The sequence below is a fragment of the Meles meles genome, chromosome Y, assembly GCF_922984935.1.
Source record: "Meles meles chromosome Y, mMelMel3.1 paternal haplotype, whole genome shotgun sequence".
Classification (NCBI taxonomy): domain Eukaryota; kingdom Metazoa; phylum Chordata; class Mammalia; order Carnivora; family Mustelidae; genus Meles; species Meles meles.
In genome coordinates, this window is record NC_060088.1 from 10,760,678 (window position 1) to 10,770,316 (window position 9,639).

The 9,639-nt window shown below is 49.6% G+C and overlaps 1 pseudogene; it reads right to left on the bottom strand.

Moving 5' to 3' along the window:
- Positions 1-1,355: 1,355 nt before the first annotated feature.
- Positions 1,356-9,366, bottom strand: LOC123935769 (annotated as a pseudogene).
- Positions 9,367-9,639: the final 273 nt, after the last annotated feature.

Genomic DNA, 9,639 nt, shown 5'->3' on the forward strand with positions numbered 1-9,639 from the left:
CTCCCTTTCTTTCCCTCCCTCCCTCCTTCCCTTTTCCTTCCTTCCTTCCTTCCCTCCTTCCTTCCTTCTTTCTTTCTTTCCTTTCTTTTCTCTGTTTAAAACCAGCCCCCTTTTATTGAGAAAATAGAGTCGATCCCTCAATCTTTCCCCAGGTGCCTGGCCACTGATGTGAGGGGGGGGGGGGGTCCTTCTGAGCCCAGGCCCAAGGACGCCTGAGGGTTCACTCCATCCCTTCACAGGAGCCCACGTTTGTCTGCTCAGGCCCTGGAGAAGTAGGCAGGCAGGGAGGACAGGGTTTCAGAGGGGGACTGTAACAGGCATGGGTGGGGAGTGAGTGGCCGCGGGAGAGGGTATCTTGCTGGAATGAGGGAAGGGAGAGGAGGAACACCATCATCTCCGGAGGCCTGGCACTCTCTCCCTCCAAATTCTTCAAAAATAAGACTTCACAGTAATAGAGGAAGGTCCATCTCCAGGGACAAACCAGCTGGTTTCCGACTGGGGAGCCAGGCTTTGGGGGCACCGCACACGGGTCCTCCCTGGGCTGGGCAGCACCGCGACTGCAGAGGTTGGAGCACTGCTCTCTGACCCTGGGGTGGGGGCGCTGCAGCCCATCTGGAGGTTCTGAGCATTGCTGAGGTAGTCAGGGCGGTCAGCCGCGCTTCCAGACCGGGTGGATGGAGCGTCACAGGACACAGCCGGGAGCGAAGCCACCTTCGAGCACAGAGGAGCAGCAACTCCAGGCAAGTCTGGGGGCGGGGGATAGGGGTGCCGAGGGCCTTGCGAGCTTCCTTCCATCTCCTGGAGGCCCAGGGGCATGGGCGGCAGAGGACGGGCCTGGGAGCCTGCATAGTGTTGAGCTTCTCCTGAAAGGGCTGCCTGGGCCTGTGGGGGAGACTGAGGCATTTCATGGGAGGTGGAGAATCTCCTCTGTGAAGATGTCCCTCTCCCATCCAGGGCCAGGCCTAACCCGGTACGGTACCTGAGCACAGGGTTCCTTCAGAGGCCACTAGGCCTCCCTCCAGGTCACAGGGAGCCCAGCAGGGAACCCAGGTTAGGAGGGCTACCGGAGGCCACCGGCCTTGCTCCCAAGATGACCTTGTGCAGGCGGGGAAGGACTACTTTCTGGGTCCACGCACGGAGGCCCCCTTCTGGCTCACTGCGTCTCATCACGCCCAGGGGGCCACAAAGCCCCATGCTCATCCACCCCCATCTTCCTGCGGGGTTGAGGGGCGGGCAGGGAACCACGATCTCTGCCCCGGGCATTGCAGCTCCAGCCCCAGGCTGCCGAGGGGGCGGGGGGGGGGGGGGGGCGCTCAAGAACGCGTGGCCCCGCCCCTGCGGGGGGTGGGCCGCTGTCAGAGCACCTGCAGCTTACAGGTGCAGGTTACGTTGCCGAGCACCAGTCCCCACATGGCCAGCAGCTCGGCTGGCAGCAGCTTGTGCACCTCAAGCATGGAGCGGAAGAAGCAGAGCTCCTTGTTCATGCGGCCGTTGTGGTTCCGGGAGATGCCGAACGTCTTGCAGCCCTCATGGGCCGTGGGCTGGACGCTCAGACACATGCCGAGGAAGACGTCGTCGATGGGGTACAGCTCCACCGTGTCGCAGGCGCGGTGCAGGCGCCGGGCCAGGCCGCGGGCCATGAGAAAGCCGCCGCCGCCCGCGTGTGGTGGGTAGCTGGCCTTGCTGTACCGGACCCCCGGGATGTAGTACTTGTCCTTCTTGCGGATGGGCCAGGCGTGCTGCAGGATGTCGCCCACGAACAGGTCCTCCTGCGGCTGCGGGTCGGCCAGAAACTCCAGCATGTTGGTGGGGTTGACGAAGACGTCGTCGTCGCCCTTGAAGATGAACTGGACATGGAGGTAGCAGATGTCGAACCACTTGAGGAAGTGGAACTCCTTGAGAGGTTGAAGCCGTCCAGAAAGTCCCACTGCAGGATGTCGCCATACAGCCGGTCCTCGCAGGCCAGCAGCTGCTGGTAGTGGGCGCGCTCCTCCTGCTTGGAGGCGGTGCCCAGCAGGAAGAGGGTGCGCACACCGCCGCAGCTCCCCGACTCCTGCTCCCGGCCCCAGGTCTGGCGATGGCCTCGCGGCGATCGTGCTGCGTGATGACCGACTTGACCACCACCAGCAGGTAGATGGCGCCGGGGCACTTCTCCGGGTAGTTCAGCAGCATGGGGAAGTAGCAGCAGTGCCGGTTGGTCAGAAACTGCCAGAAATGGGGCTCCAGGCCCTGGAACCAGGGCTGGTGGGTCAGGTTGACGTTGGCTGAGCAGGTAGTGATGCTGACATCCCAAGTCTGGGGCCCTCGCGGGGCCATGGCGGTGGGGACAGACACATCCTTGGGGTTCTTTGAGAAGCCGTTGGGGTTCATCAGGTGTCTGCTGGGGCTCTGGGCCTTCTGTAGCTCTCGGGTGGGCCGCGGGCGCTCTTGCGGTGGACGGTCAAACTGGGCTGGAATACTGTTTGTTAACCGCCAGGAGGAGAGCCAGGGACAGGCACATGCTCTTGTGGACAGTTTTCTTCCTGGAGGGGTAGGGGGAAGGAGCGGTGGGCATGGAAGGTGGCACGGACGAGAGAGGAAAGGATGAGTCCCCTGTGACTTGTTGGGAGCTGCAGGGAGGCACATACTCAAGTCAGGAGGCACCCCCCTGTGGTTAGAAGAGGGACCTGCTTTCTCTGCCCCCCCCCCCCCCCCCCCCCCCCGCACTGCTTCTCTGCCAGGACCAGGGGACCCAGGCAAGCCCTGCAGCTTGACTCTGCCACGTACAAGCGAAACGACTCTGAATGGGTCCCCCTTACAGTCTCCAAACCGTGGTTTCTTTTTCCCCTCAATAAGGATAACAAGGAGTCGGAGCACTCGGGGGGTCCCCCAGTAGGTGTGCAGTCCGGGGAATGTTGTGTGTCTCTAAGGACGACCTCTGGTGGAGATTTCTGCTTGTTCCCCAACCCCAGCAAGCCACCCTGTTTGCTTTCATTTTCCTCTCCAAACCTGATGAACCATTGGGGTGAACCTTGGGCGGGGAGAACCAATCCGGAGGGGCAGACTTAGGATTTGCTCTACAGCCACGGAGCTCAATAACCTGTGGAGACACTGGGGAGAGACTCTAACGGGGGACCTGAAGAAGCCTGTCCGTTCCCCTTCCACCTCATGCATCCGACGCAATGCAATACTGCCCACATGGCTGATGGAGGCCTGAGAAGGGCGCAGGCGGCTTCTGGCACGACCGACGCCCTCTTGCCACAGCAACTCCATTTGGGCCCCACTGTCTTCGTATCCCGCTCCCGCTTGGAGAGAGAAGGTCCCCCATCTCTACCCTGGGAAGGGGACACATTCGGGTTTTATTTTGCAGGGACGCTCCTTGCCCAGATGGCCCCTACCACACCTATTTCAAAGAAGAAATTAAGGCCTTTTGCAGGAATGCTGGCAGATCCAGAGCACACGCAGCGTGGAGTGGGGACTCCCGAGGACCCTCTGTCCTCAGCTCACACTCTGAAGGTGGCCAGGCCTCCCGCCCGGGTCTCTCTTGCCGAGACACAGGGACTGAGGGCTACTAAGAAGAGGCAGGATAGTAGTGTTGGCCTCACAGGGCCAGGCCAAGAGGGAGACAGTCCGGATCCCCGGGGTGGAGTGGGGCTGGGGGAGATGCAGGACCAGGGCGAACGGAAGAAAGAGACTGCAATGTATGTTACAGGGACTCTGGAGAAGCCGGGGGTGGCCTTCAGGACTGGCTGGTTGAAGGTGAAGGCACCCAGGGCAAGTGAATGTGGAGTACCCTGGAGCGACATTTTCCCTTGGGGTCCCAGGGTTTCCCTGTGTATGCGGTGAAGACTGGGTCATTCCCAGGTGCTGGAGTGGGGGCTTTTGGAAACGGAGATTCGACCCTCCCAAAAGGGACAGTAGAATGTTCCGGGATCAGAGTCTCCTGGGGATTTCAGCGAATCACCCCCCCCCACCCCGCCCCAGTTTGGGAGATCCAGGCTGGAGGAAGTCCCGCGGGGGTCACTCCAGGGGAGGGGGATGCGGCGAAGGTGTCCCTCCGCTCCAGGCCGGTCCACCTGCAGGGCCCCACTCCATTTCTAGGACAAAAGTCCCGCAGCAGAGGAAGGAGAAAGGAAGAGGCGGAGAGGTGGAGGACCGGAGGCTCTAGCTCCCCGGGAGAATGAAGAGCCCCTCGCGGGTGAGGTAGAGGTGTGGGGTCGCCAAGGACGTAGGATGCCCTCGTAATGGGGGACGGGACCCAACTTCCCCGAGAGACCTTGGGTCCCCAAAGCCCGGGGTCCGGGAGTGGGATCGAGGTGCAGAGGAGCCCGTGCCGCGGGAGCCGAGGGGCCGCCAGCGAGGGCAGCGCGCACAGGTCCCGCGGATCCCCCGCCCCCTCGGATTGGTTGGGGCGCCGCTCCGCGTCGGGCATCCCAGCAGTCGCCGAGCCCGTCGGTCGCGAGAAACTGAGGCCAGTCCCGGGGCACCGAGCGCGGCATCATCCCCCGATCCGCGGGAGCGGCCCGGCGCCCCCGGCGCCTGTGCGTCTCCCCGACCTCGGGAGGAGGGAGCCGGGGTCCCCGCCCCCCCCCCGCCTCTGCCCCCCGCCCGACGGCCCAGACAGGGCCCCCTTTCACCCAGAGACGTGGCGGCTCCCGCGGGGCGACGGGGCCGGGCGCGCGGGTCGCGGCTCTGGGCGCCATGGCTCCGGACCGCACGTCTGTTAAAATTTTCTATTTCTTCCTGTTTCAGTTTTGGTAATTTTTATGTTTCTAGGAATTTGTCCATTTCTTCTAGGTTGTCCAATTTGTTGACATATAGTTTTTCATGATATTCTCATACATAATGTGTGTGTGTGTTTATACACATATATATGTATGTATACATATGTACGTATTTGTATTTTTGTGGTGGTGTTTTTTTCCACCTTCTTTTGTGATTTTATTTATTTGAGTCCTTACCCTTTTTTTTTCTTTTAATTATATCTGGCTAGAGGCTTATTAATATTACTGATTTTTTTGAAAGAACAAGCTCCTGGTTTCATTGATCTCTTTTGGCTTTTGTTGTTGTTGTTTGTTTATTTCTGCTCTAATCTTTATTATTTCCTTTCTTCTGCTGCTTTTAGGTTTTGTTTGTTGTTCTTTTTCTAGCTACTTTATGTAAAATATGAAATTGTTTATTTGAGACTTTTTCCCCTCTTTCTTAAGGTAGGCTTGTATCACTATATACTTCCCTCTTTGGACAGCTTTTGCTTCATCCCAAAGATTTTTGGACCACTGTGTTTTCATTTTTATTTGTTTGCATGTTTTCAAAATTTCTTCTTGATTTCCCAGTTGCCCCACTCATTGTTCAGTGGCATGTTTTTAATCTCTGTTATCTTCATTATTTTAATCTCCATTATTTATGGTCTTTCCAGATTTTTTTCTGGTGGTTGACTCCCAGTTCATAACACTGAGGTCAGAGAGATGCATGGTATGATCCTGATCTTTCTGAATTTATTGAGGTTTGTTTTATGTGATGTGTTCTGGAGACCTTGAGAATGTGTTTTCTGCTGTTTTAGGATGAAATATTCTGAATAATCTATTAAGTACATCTGGTCCACGGTGTCATTCAAAGCCATTCTTTCCTTGTTAATTTTCTGCTTAGATGAACAACTATTGTTGTCTTACTATAGATTAGTTTCTTTATATTTGCTATTAACTGTTTCATGTATTTGGCTTCTCCCATGTTGGGTTCATAAACATTTACAATTGTTACATCTTCTTGTTGGATTGTGCCCATTATGATTATGTTGTTTCCTTCTTTGTCTCTTGTTACAGTCATTGTTTTTCAAAGTCTAGTATGTTGGATAGAAATATTGCTACTCTACTTTCCTTTGACATCTATTCCCATGACAGATGCTTGTTTAACACCTCACTTTCAATCTGCAGGTCTCCTTAGGTCTATAATGAGTTTCTTGTAGGCAACATATAGATGGGTCTTTTTTAAAAAAAATTCATTCTGACTTTTTTTTAAAAAAAATTCATTCTGACTTTTTGATTGGAGTGTCTTTTTGATTGGAGTGTTTATTCCGTTTCCATTCAAAGAAATTATTGATAGATATGTATTTACTGCCATTTTATTACTTGTTTTGTTTGAAAATATTTTGATCTATTCTTGTCTTTTACTCATGTTTTGTGATCTTCTTTAGTGATATATTCAAGTTTCCTTCTCTTTATTTAGTGCATATTTTTATTGTTTTAAATTTTTTTTTAAAGATTTTATTTCTTTACTTTTGAGGGAGAAAGAAAGAGAGTGAGTGGAGAGGGAAGGCATAGAGGGAGAGAGATAAGGAGGTTCCCCACTGGGGAGGAAGTCTGATATGGGGCTCAGAACCCTGAGATCATGACCTGAGCTGAAGGCAGATGCTTAACTGATTGAGCCACCTAGGTGCCCCTATTAGTGGGTTTTGATACATTGGGTTTGTATATAATCTCTTCTGCCTATGCCAGTCTATATTAAGTTATTAGTTGTTTAAGTTTGAGTCTATTATTTCCCCTCTGCACATTTAAGGTATCTGTTATTATAGTTTAAATTCTTTTATTTAGTGAGTCCCCTGGGTAATACTTTACAGAAACATTCATTTTTACTGTTTTTGTATTTTCCTGTCTTTTTTATTGTCACATATGATCTCTCCTTTTCCCTCAAATGGTCCCCTGTAATATTTCTTGCAGGACTGGTTTAATGGTTGTGAACTCCTTTAGCTTTTGTTTTCCTGAGAAACCCTTTATCTTTCCTCCTACTTTGAATAATGGCCTTGCTAACAGAATACCCTGGGCTGCAGATTTTTCTCATCTAGCACATTGACTATTTTATATCGCCCTCTTCTGACATGCCAACTTTCTGTGGACAGAGCTGGGTATGGCTATACCCAAGGCCAGCCTCAACCAGCAGTACACCCACAGCCAATTCACCCCATTCATAACAAGAGGGAGAAAGCAGCCCACACAGGGGGTACAACCAGATTCTGGTGAACAGGGCAGATCATAAGGCAGGGTACTACAGGAGGTTTTCTTCATAAGGTCACTATTTTCATGAACAGGAGAGGTAGCTGACTTTCCTTATTCCCAGAAACAGACACAGAGAGTGGGGAAAAAATAACAGAGGAATATATCCCAAATGAAAGAAGAGGACAAAACCACAGCAAGAGACTAAATGAAATAGAAATAAGTGGTATGTCTTGGTCGTAGCCAGCTTTTGTTGATTTTGATGGGAATTCTCCCTCTCCTAGGAGGAAGTGCATTGGTCCATACCACAGGAATCCATAGTTTGGAAACTCAAAAATGGGTCCTGTATCTGAGATAAAAATGCTCAGTCACAGGCTGGGTGAACACAGAATTTGGGTGGAAACTAGGGACACAAGAGTGATTGACTGCTTTTCTGTGAGGGCTCACTGAAGAGTGGGGGCATGGACATTCAGTTCCTGGGATAGAGATTGAGGCGCTACCATTTTCATTCTGTATGAATGCAAGGCAAGTGCAGTTTCGCCAGGGTAAGGACAACAGACTGCAAGGACAATTTCATCAGGCTAAGGACAGCACAACAGGCCCCTCCCCGAGAAGACCAGCAGGAACATTCAGCTATCACTGAGTACACTGATCATACACAACTGCAATCCTTCAGCTCCTGGGGAAAACAGTATATAGCATTTGTGGCTTTTTATTATTCTTTAGTCTTTGTTTTATTTTTTCTCACCATATTCTTATTTTATGAATTCTTTTTTTAAAAGATTTTATTTATTTATTTGACAGAGGGAGAGAGATCACAAGTAGGCAGAGAGGCAGGCAGAGAGGGGGGATGGGAAGCAGGCTCCCCACTGATCAGAGAGCCTGATGCGGGGCTGGAACCCAGGACCCTGGGATCATGACCTGAGCCAAAAGCAGAGGCTTTCACCCACTGAGCCACTCAGGTGCCCCTATTTTATCAATTCGTTTCTTGTTTTTTAATTTCTATTTTTAGACCCATGTTATATATGTATATTTTTAATTTTTGGTTCTATTTTGGTTTTATTTTTATTTTATTTTTGTGTGTATATGTATATGTTTCACTTTCTTTTTTTTTTCACTTTCTTAACTATTTTCCTAGTTTCCTTTAACAAGTGGGACAAAATGCACTCAGGATCTAGTTTAGTGTTTTGTTCTTTTTTACCTTTTCTTCCCCCTTATTTTGTTTTGTCTCCTCCTTCACCTCCTCCTGCTGGTTGTTGCTATTTTTGTATTTTCTCTTTCTTCTATTCTTTTCTGGACATAATGATGAGATGGAGAAATTCAACCCTAAAGAAAGAGCCAGAAGTAGTATTCTCTGCCATGGAATTAATAATATGAATATAAGATGTTGGAACTAGAATTCAAAACAACGATTATAAAGCTACTACTTGGGCTTGAAAGAAACATAGAAGACACTAAAGAATCAGTTTACTATAGAAATAAAGGAACTAAAATCTAATCAGGTTAAAATTTAAAATGCCATTACTAAGATGCAATAAAAAACAGAGGCTCTAACTGCTTGGATAAATGAGGCAGAAGAGAGAGTTAGTGACATAGAAGACAAAATGATGGGCAATAAGGAAGCTGAGAAAAAGAGGAAAACAGCTATGGTCATGAGGGGAGAATTGGAGAGATCAGCAATACCACGAAGTGAAATAATATTTCGGTACTTGGTATCTGGGGTACCAAAGGATAAAGAGAGGGAGAGGGGCAGAAAGTTGATTTGAACAAATTATAGCTGAGAACTTTCTTAAGCTGGGGAAGGGAACAGGCATTTAAGTCCAGGAGGCACAAAGGACCCTCCACTCAATCAATAAAAATAGGTCAACATCATGACATATAACACTGAAACTTGCAAATTTCAGAAGAGAAAATCATGAAAGCAGCTCAGAACAAGAGAGCCCAAAAATCTTAACTTAAAAAAAAAAAGAAAAGTGGATGAATAGACTATTTACAAGATAATAAATCAACTTTTACTTTATTTTTTAAAAAATATTTTATGTATTTATTTGACACACACGCGCGCACACACACACACACACACACAGAGTGCAACACAAACAAGGGGAATGGCGGGCAGTGGAGAAGCAGGCTCCCTGCTGAGCAAGGAATCAGATGTGGGGCTCGATCCCAAAACCCTGGGATCATGACCTGAGCTGAAGGTAGATGCTTGATCATCTGAGCCACCCAGGCATCCGTGATAAATCAATTTTTAAACACGGCAAACATTTTTGCTGTGATGCTTATATTCTCCAGCTTATTATATTTTCTAAATTCTAAGAAAATATTAACTAAAAATATTTGTGTATTGTTAATCATCCAAAAGAATGGATTAAGGCCACATGTTGCACCAGAGAGTCATTAGTGATACTTGACATAATAGGACAATAAATTTTTCTTAAACTTCTTCATAATTAAAAAAAGCTCTAAATAATATAATCCCAATAATAGATAACTAGCTTATTTTTTTTTTTATTTACAGCATAGCAGTGTTCATTGTTTTGGCATCACACCCAGTGCTCCATGCAGTACGTGCCCTCCCTATGACCCACCACCTGGTTCCTCAACCTCTCACCCCCTGCCCCTTCAAAACCCTCTGGTTGTTTCTCAGAGTCCATAGTCTCTCATGGTTCAT